Here is a 15,528-nt window from a genome sequence, read left to right as displayed (position 1 = left end):
CCAACTAAAAGCATCCTATGCTTCATGACGTCATTCATCTTAGTTGGTTGCAACAATCTTTCTCACACCCCTCTGTCTCTGGCCCATTGTGAGGTGTTATACGAAGCATACGGGTGCAAGTCTTAAACTTTTATCAAAAGATGGGCATTTCACTGTTGATATTTGCATCAATATTGTCGAAAAGTTCGCGTTTGCTTAAACTATGTATTTTAAAAAATATGAATTTTCGTGAATAATAAGCAAGGTTAATTTAGATGTCAAACAACAAAAATCAGCGTTATATTCGAAAATTTTCACAGGACTAGTTTTACAGTTTTACCGAACCTTCAACCTCAGCTGCCAAACAGCAAATGAACGAGATAAGATATAATGATAAGATTAGATAAGAATGGCTGGACAGGATTTAAGCTACTGGAGCCATCTATTAATGAAACAAGAAAACCAAAACATAATTTCCTAAAAGGCTGAAGGTAAAGATGGATTGGAATTAGGGTCGTTAACTGGAACAGAAAGATTGGTTTTTTAATGTGAAATACCTCTAGAAAATCCAATTCACCAATGGTAGGTTTTTGAATAATTTTGGCTGCAGAAAAATGCAAAGTGTGATTTTCGGACCAATAATGCTAGGCAGCAGAGGACGTCTGTGTTTTACTTTTCCTAACGTACGCTTCATGTTCCTTAAAGCGAAATTTTAAGACTCTCTTAGTTTGACCAATGTAAATTAAACCACGCTGACAAGGAATCCTGTAAATATCCCAGGAATCCATATCTAGATTGTAGTCCTTAAGTATGGAACTCGGAATTTTATTAATAGCATAATGGCTTTTAAATAATTTAGTTCTTGATCAAGAGCCAATTTTGAGGAGCAAATTTGAAGCGCACGGAAAACAAAGAAATAAAATGAAGCTAACCTTTTTGTTGTTAAAAAAATAAAACTCCACGTTTAAAATCTGTTCCATAATATTGTGGACAAATTTTACAACATTACCTTTGCCTAACAGTTCGTTGCGGTAAAAAGTTGATGAAATTTTTGTTTAGAATAATAAGAATTTAATAAAAATAAGAGATTTAGCCATCCTTTTTACATAACTCATCTACAATTTTATATAACTAACAATAAAGCGAGGAACACCTTTGATAAATTTATAAAGAAAGCTTACAAATTATTTCTTCTATCTTCTTAGCATGCCAATGAACGTCCATATAAAGAAGGAAAGGCTCCATAGATGTAATGCAAACCAGTTTGTCTTCTACGCCGCTAGAAAGAAGAGGGAAGATTCGGCAAGGGATTTGGCGACGGAACCTGTTGGCGAGAAATTTCCCCTCTGTGATGTACGGAACCTGGCCGAGATTTCCCTCCTTCGCCACGTGTACAGGAAATAAAAAAACACCGGTTAAGATGAATAAGAAATTAGGTGAAGTTACACTTTCACTGCCTGTTGAACTTGCATTATCCATATCGCAGTTTGATGTCTGATCTTATATCCGTCAATATGGAGCAAAAAAAAATGGAGTCACACAGCTTTAAACTCTTAATAAACGTGACCGTCGAACCTGTTCGAACTTCGACATCAGCTTCGATCTTTGGCGCTTTTTAGCGACAGATATTTCACGCATGCACAGCTGTTTCCCTTTTCGTTCGAAGGGAGCCACTCCTGGTGCTGTGAAGTTTTCCTGCTTAGCAATACATATTCTTTGGCATCCTTCGTGGTGTAATGGTCAGCACGCTCGATGCGCATTCGAGATTTCCGCGGTTTGAGTCCCGGCGAGAGCATTGCTCCTTTTTCAGATCTATTGCTTCGAAATAACCTAATTTCTCTACAACCTTTTTGTTATTTGACTTTTAATTAATATTGATTCGGCATGCTATTTTATATTAATAAGTAATGTATTAATTAACGGTAAAAGTTATAGTATAATTGTTATATAAGTTTCTTTTCTAAATAATGTTTATTAAAACATTCAAAAAATAACTGAAAATTTTTAAACTATTACTTGTAGAGAAAACATTTCTGATTTTTAGCTAATGTGCAAATTAAAATCAATCCTATACTGATACTTCTATACAAACTCAGCGATTTCGACAAAAAGGAAAAAAAAATATAACTCAAGTTTAAAATCTATTGCAGAATTCTGTGGACAAATTTTACAATATTAAGTTTGCCTAACAGTTCGTTGCAGTCAGAAAAAAAAAATAAATTTTTGTCTAGAATAATATGAATTTTATAAGATAATTGTTTAAATTGTAGATGAGTTATGTAAAAATGAGATTAAATCATCCTTTTTACATAAGTTATCTACAATTTTACATAACGTATAATAAAGCGAGGAGTGCCTTTGATAAATTTGTAACGATAATGGTTTATCCTTTTGACAATGCAATTCCATTAATAGATTTCTTATTTAAGTATTCACCTGTTTATTATAAAATTGAAAATGATTTTGTAAAGATAATTATTTAATATCTTGTTCAAGCTCTATGAAAAATTATATATTTTTTTCCTTATAATTCATTAATATTTTTTTGAGTTTTAAATGAAAACGTATATCGCAAAAACTTCTTCATGTTAGTCTTACTTGCGTGTTATACAATTATATAGATGAAACATTATTTTTCAATAATCAATAATCACTCTTTTGCCGGCAGTAAACGGTCGAAAAAACCCATTCGATTTTGACAAAAATTAGGAATAACTTTTGTAAAAGATTTTTTATGTTCTATCTAATGTTGTAAGTATTAAAATTTTCAAAGTTTCATGTTGTTTAATTATCGTTGATATGTGCAAAACACTATTCAAATATTACATTTAAAAAAAATTGGATTTTAAAAAATGTGCATCAGCACGTTACATTTTCACTCACCATGACAATGTATGCAAAAATTTGAGCTCGAAAGCTTATCAGAGAATGATTTGAAAATAAACGGCAAAGTTGCATCCATTGTGCCATGCAGAATTAAAGTGTTTAATTAAAGCTTATTGCAAGCTTATTATAAGTATTTAATAAAAGCTTGTAATAAACTTATTTTTAAGTGGCTAATTAAAAAAAATTCTGGAAAGCCGCCTGATTAATATTCGTTAATCATTCTTGTTTTAAAAGAGGAAGAAGAATTTGTTTTATAACTTTGGATGACCTTCAAATTTTTATACGCATTTTTGGTGCGTGTGTGTTAAAATTTTAAAGTCGCCTAAAAGAATATAATATTGCCTATCACAATAAAATTAAGAAAATTAAATTTAAAATAAAATACTCAGAAGAATGTATACATACTTAGGAAATGGAAAAATAAAAAATAGTAAACCAGTAGGTTTCACTAAAAATCATTTTAAAAACTAATCTGCACTGTCGTTTTTGAGATACGGAAGTAATAAAAATAGTGTGACGTAATGATATCATGCACTTGACCCTGAAAAACGGATATTTTGCCAACTGTTTCATTTGTAGTATATTAAAAAATGAAGAAATTTGCCTAATAAATAATAATAATTTTGATCACTCTGGTTTTAAAAGAAAGCGTTTATATTCAGAGCTGTTTGCTAGTTTCAGAGAAACTATGATTTACTTCTGTCCAAGCTGTCCTGTGTAGTCACAGGCTGAAAGCTGCATAGCTGGAAAAAATGGCTTTATAGCCAACCTTGCCCAGACAGATAAGTAAATCTTGCGAAACATCGAATTTTGATCACAGTGACTGCATTATATACCAACAAGTGTAATTTTCAAAAATGATTAAAATTTTTGAAGGAACATTAACATTCTTGAACATGGAAAATGGTATGACCTATTGTAATGATGTTCGCTAGCTATCCTTCTTAATAATTCTCATAATGCTTTCGTATTTTTAAGGGAATTCAATTTTAGGTAAAATTTTATGTATTAGAAAACTTTAAATCATTTCATACAGTAACAAAAAAATGTAACGAATTATCTGCAGTTTCGCGAAAAGAATTATTTCATACTACCATAGCAATATTACATTTTTTAATATTTGGGATAAACAGTACGTACCTCATTTTTAAGTTCTCTACCCACTTCAAATTCATTGAAGTTTTCTTATTCATAAATAATTCTAGGAAACTATAAAATTCCGAAAACTATTGTGGGAAACCCAAGCAATTTACTATCGAGCTGATATGTAGAAAACTCAAATAAAATAAGGACGAGGAGAACGAGCGGGTTTGGAAAAAGGTGTTGTATCACTGTATTGAAATTCAGGGGAAAACCGTCTTAATCTAGCTTAAACCGTCATCACATTATTGTAAGATTGCTTTGCTTTTATTGGCATCATTAAGTTTTATAGGTTAACCAGCTTCTGTTTCCATTTGTCAATTACAAAAATAAAGCAGACAAATAACATATAGATAAGAAAAGCAATATTTGGTTTATATGAAAATGCAGTTTCATCATATATTTTAAGAAACTATTTTCAGATATAAAAGGTTGTTTCTTCCTACAGATTAATTTTATTGCATATATTATTGAAATTAGAAAGCTGAAACTGCAATCAATAAATGTTCCCTCAAAATGCTTAACGTTAAAAATAAATCCAATGTATGATAGCATGTAAACAGAGTTCAGTACTTGAATAAATAAACATAATAAGATACTACCCAGTTTTTTTAGTTATTTAAAAATAAAAAGATATCGCACTAATTATATTTCCTTAAAAATATAATTTTCCAACGCGGTTTAATTTATGATTAAACTTGAAATTTAAAACTAAGACAGTGTAAATTAAATCAAACTATTAGGAAACATCACAGTTAATTACATTGCTTCTACGATGGATTCCGGAAAGAATTACAGGTAATCGATAAAAGAATGTGTGCTTAAAATCGAACAACTGATTTCCTATTCTAAGCGAATAATAACAAATAGTTCAACTAAAACTTTAACTTCAAGTAAACAGCTCTTTCAGAATACATACATACATCACACTGAAGATAAGAGGTGCATTCTAAATGACTTTATTGCATTAACGGACGGGCGTTTCTTAGCTAAGAAACGCATGTTCGTTTTCATGAATAGCACATAGATTCTTTTGTATAATTTAACATAAATGTTTGGATTTGTTTCAAAAGGAGAAGAATAACTACAGTTAAAATCTAATGGCATGATGCAATACTGAATTTCTTTAGATATGAATGATATTTCTAGCAGTTATTTTAGATAAGGAAATCAAATCTGCGCACTAGAATAATAAACAACAATGCTAAGTTTCCCAAACTTTTATTTAATTAACAATGAAATATAGCTCTCGGAATTCGAAGTATCTAATTAATAGATCCACATTTTGTATGAAAGTAATAACGATTAATGTAAGCTATTCTTTGTTACTAGGGTATGAGAATTATGAAATAAGGACATTGTTTGTTATTTAAATTAATAATTCTCTTCATTGAGTGATCTTAATAAATTATTTAATTTAACTTTTTAGCAGCCAAAAATAACTTTTTAGCACGGTGTGTTTTTATTTTATGTTGCACTATTCTGTATAATCAAACTTTCTATTTAAACTTCTTAAAGCGTTTTTAATTAAACTTTCTACATTTTCTTGTGTTAATTGATCGCAGTTTAAGAAGAATATTTCAAATATAGTCTTGCAGCACAGGTTTGTATGATAGTTTCATTTAAATCTAAATAAAACCTGAAAGCAAAATCAATTAAAATTGAGGATAAAAATTAATGACAGAAATCTATCTCTCCTCTGGTTATTTTTGTTTTACACTTGACAGAGCATGTAGAACATGTACATGAATAATGTAGCATATATGTAAATCTTATTTTGTTTTGACTTGTTTTTGATCTGATAGAGATATATATTTGTATGATTCAACAGGAAAAATTTCATTTGAAAATGAATTTTCGAAACTATTATTTACGTAACTAAAATTGAAACTACACTCGTTTTTAATCCTCAAAATTCTGTGTTTTTCAGCGGTTCTCTGTTTTGTCCATATCTGAAGAGCTGGGAATTACTCAGTCTTTATTAACTTATATTCATTTGGATTTGGCGAGATATCATTTGTTAGATTAAATAAAAAAACTACGAAATAAGTTTTCATCATTTTAATTCAGAAATTTGAAGTGTTTGTTAAAATTTTGATCTAAATTATTTAGCAGCAATTTTGTTGATTCAAATGAAGTTAAGAATTGTATCATGCCATTAATTTGTGTTAGTACATATTTTTCTCCTCTTATTAATATTAAATTATATGAAAACGTGCACTTGCTTTTCATGGAAACAGATGTGCATTACTTATCTATGGAAAATATATTCGTTAATATAAGAAAGCCACTTAGAATGCACATTTTATCTTTCATTTAGAATACATCGACCTTGAAATGTAAGTAATATTTTGTAAAAACAGTTTACATGGATTTTGGAAGATTTACTTCCTGAATATGATCCATATATGTAACAATTAATAAAATCCCTCGTGATTTTCGTTTTCGAAAAGTTTTCTGCTTACATCACATATTTACATATATCTTAAAAAGAGCTGTGAATGCCAAGCTAGTAATGTCCACCAGCTGAGCAAAACTAGTATTAATAACATAAATAGAAGCTATAAATTATGGTAAAAATTACATAACAATGATAACAGACACATGTGACCACAGTCACATTATGAGACCATCCCAGATTCCCAATGTGCCAAGTTACCTTTACCATTTTTCATAAACTACTTCCTGATATGATCATAAGATTTATATTTTTTCTATTCCGGCTAATAGTCCCTAGGCTCTGTATAAAAAAATAAAACGTGATTCGCCGTTTATAGAGAATCAAAGCAAAATACCAAATCGAAATTAATAGTCCTTCTGGGCAAATTGACCCTTTGGACTAAAAATCTGAAAGCTTTCAGATTTTATATTACGACCAAAGGGGGCGTATTTTTAACGTTTTGTGTGTTACCTTTATTTATTAAAAATCATGTTCTTCGTACTTAAAACATAAAAATAAATTCAACAGCAATATCGCAAAATATTTAAAAGACCATATCTTTAGAATTTCCGATGCACAGTCTGTGTTGCCATTGCTCGGTTTCTTAATTAAAAAACTCATAAATTCTTTACAAAATATGAAATAGATAAAAAAAATAAGTTTGGACTTCTAGATGTCCACATTCGAGTGGAGATGTACATTATTCAAAATTTGATGGCTCCAGGTACCGTTGTTTTATCGCAATACGAGAAACATATATTTATGCAGATTCTTTATTATTTAATTTCTTAAAATATAATGCAGGGCTCTAATATTTGGTTTGTGGCGACAATTTAAAAAGTAATTTACTGTTTATACTGAATCAACGCAAAATGCCAGAATGAAATTAATAGTCCTTCTCGGCAAATTGCCACTTTTGGCTAAAATATCGAAGCTTCATTTCTGTGGAAGGGATGTAAGAATTAATAAACATCTATAATAGCCTATAAGGTAATTTCTCTCTCCTTTCCACATGCCTTAGTGAGGTAATTGGAAGCATACATTCGAGAGATCCAGGGTTGGAGCCCCGGTGAGGGTACTGCACATTTTTCACATCTCTGGCTTCAAAAAACCCTAATGACTCTATAAGCCTTCAATAAATAATGCTCACATTTTCCGCCTTAATTTATGTTATGTGGACATATCATATTCATTGCAGTCAAAATTTGTTTTGTTCGAGCATGTAGTATTTAATTTTGTAGTTTTAAATGCTAATTATATACTAAGTAAAATATATATTGTGCTATAATAGTTGCTACTTACCTAATTTTGAAACGCATCAATTTTAATATTAAAACTTAACAGTCTTAACAGGCATTTTTACATATATACAAATTGTGCCGCCGTATATATATATATATATAATTAAAGAAAAGAGAACAAACGATAAAAGACCTATGTGGTCAAAAACTTTGCGCATTGAGCTGCAAAATTTGGAAAAAAGTTAAAAGAAAATTCCTAGTTCGTACTCTAAAACGTTTCTTAGATACTGTGGTTCCGTGAAAATATTAACATAAGCCAAATAAAGTGCAATAAAATGTGTAATAAAGATTAAAGAAACAATATAAACACTTGAATATTTACAAATAAAATTCAATACAAATTGTAAGCAATATGCGGATTAAAGTAAGGCATATTTTAAACATTAGAAATAAAGTGCGACAAATGACTTGAGCAGAAATACAAAAACAAAGAAGCGGTAAATGGTAGGTTAGGCCAATTCGAACCTCATTAAGGCTCTTCAGGGGAAATTATTTTTAATGGTTTTCGAATCCATTTAACTCCATATCGCGTTTCGCCGAAACAGACAATTGAAACTGTAGACGAAACACGTTTTATAAATTAATTAAAAAAACTGCGCCATAAACTTTAGTCTCAATTCTCTGTTCCAATTTCCCGACGTGTCCGCTTGAAGAAACACATTAAGGTGTAATATTAACTATAGATAATAGACTGGTAATGCCAATGTACAAGATAAAATAAATAGCGATTTGCTATTAGTCAAAATATACAAGATTTTATGGGAGGACCTACTAGCTTATAGAGTTAATTTGGTTATGTATATATATATATACATATATACATAACCAAATTAAGAAAGATAAAATTAAATATAATTAAAATCTTCGCATTAAGAAGAAATTACAAATAATGAGATTAAATCAATTGAACCAAAAGTAATTCCATATATTAAAATAAAATTTAAGCAAGATTAAAGAAAAGTAGTTTTGATTTTTTTGGTTTTTGTCGAGAAACAGCCAAAAGAAATTTCAACAAAACTACGTTTCGTAATTTTATCTGGATGAGAAACAAACCTAGTACAAGTAAACTAAATTAAAACAATTAATTTAGAACATATAATTAATTAGTTATATGAGTTACATTTGACTTCATTCATCAAGATATAACATACTCCAAAGTAACTCGAAATTGGTTACAAAATATGCAAAATAGAACAAAAGTCAAACAAACATATCGAAAGGAAAATTCATTAAACCAGCAGTTTGTAAAATGCAAAATGTTAAATTATACAAGTCTTCAACAAATTGATAATTCAAGGAAAGAATCGAAAACCACGGAATATGGAAATTTGCCCAAAACTTTAAATGCAGAACTGTTAAATGTTACAAAATTCTTGTTTAAGATTGGACCGGTTCAACATTTATCCGTTTATTTCGGTTCACTATTTCACTGAAAAAAGTAACATAGATGTATCGCATTACTGAATAAAGACATCAGAATATGTGGCAGTTAATTCTTGTTTATCAAGATGAATTAAGTATGCTCTGCCTTGTCATATATTATCAGCTCGTCAATAAATTAAAAGCTAAAGCTTTGTAAAACTGTAAAATATACAGTCAATAAATGCCAGTTTCGCAAAGTGCTGCTTGAAGCTCTGTAGAAATGAAAAAAAAATAAAAACAATCTTCTGAAATATTACAAACCTTGCGCACTTCTCAGACTTGAGACCTTAATTTTATATTAATCTTAAGGTCTGAAAATATTAAAAATTATCTGAAAAGCTACTATTTGGAAGAGTGTGGAACATATTTTGAAAGCAATTTGGAAGTAATCCTGTCTGAAAATAGTTTTACGAATGCTAAGAAAATTGAAGACTGTGATTAAGTCTAATGGAATTTATGCAAAATGGAGATTTTTAATAGAGTTATTATTCTCTTAACTAAATAAATAAACATCTCTGATGATGATATATACCTTTAATTATTTCTGCATAATTGCAGAAAATAAAACACGAAACTATTTCGTTTTAATAATATTACAAAAAGAAATTATAGCTAGGTCAATTTGGATTTGCAAATAGAAAAAAAAAAAAAAAAAAAGGCAACTGATACTTCATTTTGTTCCTGTTTCGTTTCACATTAAAGATAACACGAAAATATGCTCTTTCAGTTATAATTAATGCGTAGAGTAAAACACTGAAATATAATATATTGTGAATCTTATTCAGAATATTCATTTTAATGTAATAAAATACCAAATTAGAGTGTAAGGTTCTATAAAAACGTCAGTTTAAAAATCGTAGTCTAGCAAATGGCGTTTCACTCGTACCACTTTTCTTTTAAAAGAATGCAACTCCTTTTCTGTTTCATTTTTTCTTTTGAACTTTCGTTTCAGGTTTGTTCGTTTTTTATTGCTCTTCCGGAGTCATCGGAGACCAGAGCATACTTTATTAACAGTTAGCTGACTTTGACGCGTTCACTACACACATACTGATCTGTGTGTATTTTTTATTTTACGGTCTCTTAAAAATAACTGCATGCACGTAAAGGTGAGTGATTTATATTAATGGATGAGGTAAGGAGTGAAAGAATGGAAAACAAAAGCGAAGAAAGAGATGTTTTAAGAGCTTTCGTATATTTCCATAAAGAAAAATGAATTCACATTTATGCCTCATTTTGCTATCCGAGAAAGTGAAATGTACTGAGAAATTTTATAAGCATGTCTTTTTAAAAAGAAAATACTTATTGCAACCTGATTTTTGGGATTCGGAAAATTCTAACAATAACCACCCTTTTCTGGTAGTTCTAAAGAGAAAAGTCGGTTCGATAAATTATTTTTAATTTTTTAATTTCAAAGTAAAAAATATCCTTCCGTTGATATCTGCGCTTTGAATGACATAGAAATCTCTGAAAATTTCTTCTTATTATTCATTACTCATCGCCTGCTATAGATGTGTTTGAAGTGTTTTAAAATATATTTCGGTAAAACTTAATTTATGTAACCAACTTGGCATAAAGTTGAAAAGTTAAAAATTTCAGCAAAATCTTCTAACCAGTTTTTGTGCCGCAGCAAGATCTGATTGCTTTGCAAAAAGATCGGCTTAGATGTTTCAAGACTTTTATGACTTTTCATGTGTCATCATGTAATTCTAATAGGTACAATTTAGTATAACCCGTAGATAGTAACGAGGGACAACGAAAATATTTTCTTTAAGCGCAATACATTCGCCATTCTAGATTACTTACCGCTACTTTTAGCTATTATTATAATATATTGCTTTTTTAAATTTCAATTTCAATTGAAAATTTTAAAAAAAATCTCTCTCAAAAATAAAAAAAAATCAGTCTCCTAAAAAAATTATAAATTAAAAAAAAATCGATTTTTTTTAATCATGGTTATATAGTTATCGTGCCTTCATCATTTTAACAATACTGAAAACGTAACTCCAACTATCCTGTTCGTTATAATGGTTAACAATGCTAATTTCGGAAAGGCTTGAAAACTCGGAATTTTTATAAGCGTATAGTGTCTTTGTGGGGTATGGGCACTTTAAATACATGGTGAGCTGAAAATACTATCAGGTAGCTTGGTGGTAGAAGGAGAGGGGTGAATGACCCTCGGATGGGTTTCCCGAGAGATTATTACTTATACTTTGACCTATTGTTGTTCTTATAAGGTTCCCAAGGCCTTGCATATGACAGATGTAATCTTGCGCTCCTCGTCTCAGATGCAATCGATGCTTCTGTCACAAAGTAATATTCGCGAACTTTTTCTGTGGTTAACTTTCATACACGTGAGATAAGTCTGAACAAACGCGATTCCTTTTTTGATCCTGCATGGAGCGGAAAAGTTGCATATACATCTCCATTTAGAGAAACGTTTCCAGACGGAAGCACCCCTCCCCCAAAAGAAAGAGTATTTTTGACAACATGAGGTAACGTTTGCAGCATGAGGTAAATGCTGGTTTTACTTTGTACCTTCCCCACCGAAAGCATCTCTGCTAAAGTCGCCTCTTCCAAAGAACTACATGCTTTGCTCTAATAGTGTACCAAGCAAATAAACAACCTACTTCGAGTCCTCACTACTTTCTGCTTACTCTTCATTGTTATCTAAGCAATGTGATAGTTTTCATTTCTTTTTAACCATTATAAAGTGTATGATTTTACGAGATACGAAAATAAAATGACTTTCTGCCACTGTTTTGTGGAACCTAACCGTCATTTGGCTAAAGTATTTCTAATTATTGACTAATAGATAAAGCCGTGATTATTGATGGGATGAGTGCTCTTTTTTCTCCAGAAATAGTAACTCAGCTTGAGAGAAATAATTTGCGGTATTGCTTGGACAATGTATTAAGTGAAAATCAGTCTATATTGAATAAATAAATAAAAAATGAGAAAAAATCCGGAAACTTTCACATTTTATATTACGTCTAAAGAAGCGTTTTTTTAACGTTCTGTGTGTTACCTTTATATCAGATATCATGTTCCTCGCATTTAAACCATAAAATTCAATTCAACAGTAATATGACAAAATATTTAAAAATAGCATATCTCTAGAATTTCCGATGCATAGTCTCGCGCGTTGGAGATTAAAATGTCTTTTTTTCCCATACAGTTTACCATTCCTTGCTTTGAAATTGTTGAGTTTGCTATTCAAAAGTTCGTTAAAACTTTACAAAATGTGAAAATGTTAATCAAAATTTTTTTAATTCGGACTTCCAAGTAATAGGATAATAAACCAATATCTAAATGCCAAATTTGGGCTTCCAGATGCCCATATTCGAGTGCAGGACTGTGTTATTCAAGCTTTAATGCTTCTAGGTACCGTTGTTTTTTCACAGTGATAGGAACATACAAACATTCATGCAGATTCTTCATGATTTAATTTCTTTAAAAATAATGCAGGGCTATAATATTTGGTGGCAACAATTTGAAAAGCAAAACGCCGTTTATATGAACCAGTGCAAAAGGCCAATACGAAATTAATAGTCCTTCTGTACAAATTCCCCCTTTGAGCTAATACGCGTATAAACGAACTGAAATCTTTACTTTCTTTTTTTTTTTTTTTCTTTTTTTTTTTTTCCTTAAATTTTAGTCTATCTCAGTATTCTACTCTACCAATTTTAACATTTAAATTAAAAGTTGTTTATTTTGGATTCAAGTTTTAAATAAATATTATATTTCGGTTAACAAGTGTAATTTAAACTTCTAATATTTGGGAATGGAAAGCCAAACATTATTTTTTACTCGTTCTTCAGCTAGCGCTCAACTTACGTACGCATATTAATTAATATTACGTACGGTTAATTTAAAAAAAAATCTCCTTAACTCATTCTTTGATACCTTGTCGAAATTTTGTTCCTCAGAACATATTTGTTCACATTACGAGTTTTTGTTAATGCAATTATTTATTACCATTTTTTGTGGGAAGTATTTAAAAATTATATGTATTCCAAAAATTAATTTTAATATCGTAGCCTGCAAATTGAATTACTTAGACGTTTGCATTTTTATTGCTTTCATTTTCAGAGCTTTTTTTTTTTTTTTAATTAACAATCTCAACGATTTAAAAGATATAAAAGTGGCAACACTTTACAAAATAAAACAGTTATATCTTCAGCACACAAGAATGTCGGAAATTCTAAAGATATGCTGTTTCTAAATATTTTGTGACTTTGCTGTCGAATGGAATTTTTTGCGGCGTATGTGCTGAGAAGGTGATATTTAATAAAATAAGTTAGCAAACAAAATAATGTAAATAATGAAAATTTAATAATAAAAAGACAAACAAGTTTTGTAAGCCATCTTACTGATTATGATCTAATGAATAGATAGATGACTGAAATAAAACAGAAAAGTGTAAGTCAATATTTCGCAAAATTTCTGTAATTTTACTATGTAACTGTATATAACGTAAGGTTGAAGAAAATGAATGGGACAAAAAGACAAAAGAAATGAGTTAGCAGAAGTGAATGCAACAGCCGACTGGTAGACTGCCAACTCAGCAACAGCGCAAGAAACATTAACAGCCCCGTTAGAGCGATCGTTGAAATCTAAAACGATCCAGGGTTTTATCAGTTTAGACTGATAATGATGATTCTCAATTTTAAATTTTCTCAGTTTACATATTATTCTTTCTTATTAATTTAATGTAAAAAAAAAAATTATTGTGGATATTGAATCTATGATTGTGGGCGTCTGAGAAAGTAATGCAACAAATGGTAATAATTAGGTTTCAAAACGAAGCAACACATTTCAACGTAACGTATTCAACAGCAACAAATAAACATACTTCAACTAAAATAATTCGATGATGTTTGCGTTAGAATGCAAAATATTGCTTAATGTAATGATTTTGTCTATTCAGAGAAAGAAGTTTGTTTTTAAGTAAATACTGCAATTGTTTTATTTTGTGTCAATAGTTAAAGCAAATCATCTGTTTTTCAGTTTTGTGAGAACAAATGTAACAGGAATGCTACTTTTATTTTAATAAAATATTTGAAATGTATCGAAAAGTTTCTTTCAGTTTAAAGAAATACTTTTATAAAGGAAATTCGACTCATTTTAGACTTAAACTTCATTAATTGCAATAAAAGTTGCGAGTATTGAATTGCTTCTTTTGCATGCAAAACAGTGTCATGCGTTTTAATTTTCTACGATATTTCTAAGCGAATACAAAGTTACCGGGAAGAGCAATATAAATATTGATATTTAATTAGTATTTAATAAGGTTTCTTAATTCTCATTGGAACATATTGCGGATTTAATTGCTTTTCATCTGTTACATAAAAATAGCACTGCTTGAGATATTCACCAAATTTCGCCCACGCTTTTATAAACTTATCATTCTCATGCATTTTCGAAAATATCTATTAATTCGGTTTCCTTTTGGCTTTTATGCTAATATTGACTTTTCATGCTTTGAAAAGAGAAGTTTGTTGATCTTCGCCTTCTGCGAAAACATAGTTTTCCTGAAAGGATACGTCCTGATTCTTCAAACATGAGCTTCTGATTAGCCTGTAATTTTGATGGAGTTTTTACTTTATTTTCATTTAATCAATTACTTGTCTACATACAAGTCGCTATTCCCTTGGTAATGAGTTTGAAATGTTAATATAATTAAATCCTACTATCTTAGGTTTCGTAGGAATGATAAATAACGTAAGTACTGATTTCCTTTTTTTTTTTTTTTTTTTTTTTACTTTTTAGTCCAAAGGGATTTGAATCCCGAAGGACTATTGGTTTCGTTTTGGCATTTTGCGTCGGACTCATAAATGTCGGTTCACTTTTCAAACTGTTGCCACAAAATGTTAGAGTCCTGCATTATATTTGAAGAAATTAAATAATGAAAAATCTGCATAAATGTATGTATATTTCTCGTATTGTGATAAAACAACGGTACATAGAGTCATCGAATTTTGAATAACGTAATCCTACAACGAATATGAGCATGTGGAAGACCAAATTTGAAATTTGAAATTTGTTTTATGATCGATTTCCTATTTTTTAAAACTTTGACGAATTTTTGATTAACAAACTCAAGGATTTCAAAGCGAGCAATGGCAACGTTGTGCAGAAAAAACATTTTTATCTCCAGCGCGTGAGTCTCTGTATCGGAAATTCTAAAGATATGCTCGTTTTAAAACTATTTTGCGATATTGCTGTTGCACTGGATCTTATGGTTTAAGTGCGAGGAACATGATATTTAATAAAGAAAGGTAACACACAAAATGTTAAAAAACGCCCCTTTGGACGTAATTTAAAATCTGAAACATTTCAGATTTTTTTTTTTTTTTTTAA

The 15,528-nt window shown here is 29.9% G+C and overlaps 1 protein-coding gene and 1 long non-coding RNA gene across 9 annotated transcripts in view; one reads left to right on the top strand and one right to left on the bottom strand.

The window, feature by feature from the left end:
- Positions 1-1,669, bottom strand: part of LOC146997164 (uncharacterized) — an 85,671-nt gene extending 84,002 nt beyond the window's left edge. Inside the window, exon 1 of the long non-coding RNA XR_015041168.1 lies at positions 1,161-1,669. This is a non-coding gene — a long non-coding RNA (uncharacterized LOC146997164). The remainder of the gene's footprint in view (positions 1-1,160) is intronic.
- The window catches only part of LOC118196463 (cell adhesion molecule Dscam1-like), a 1,288,074-nt gene that overhangs the window by 927,471 nt on the left and 345,075 nt on the right, over positions 1-15,528 (top strand). The gene's annotated exons all lie outside the window — the stretch shown is intronic.

This window comes from Stegodyphus dumicola, chromosome 5, assembly GCF_044657685.1.
Source record: "Stegodyphus dumicola isolate Sdum_Otavi_A_Nest chromosome 5, ASM4465768v1".
Classification (NCBI taxonomy): domain Eukaryota; kingdom Metazoa; phylum Arthropoda; class Arachnida; order Araneae; family Eresidae; genus Stegodyphus; species Stegodyphus dumicola.
Note: the sequence above shows the minus strand (reverse complement) of the source record. Positions and strands in the feature narration are given on the sequence as shown.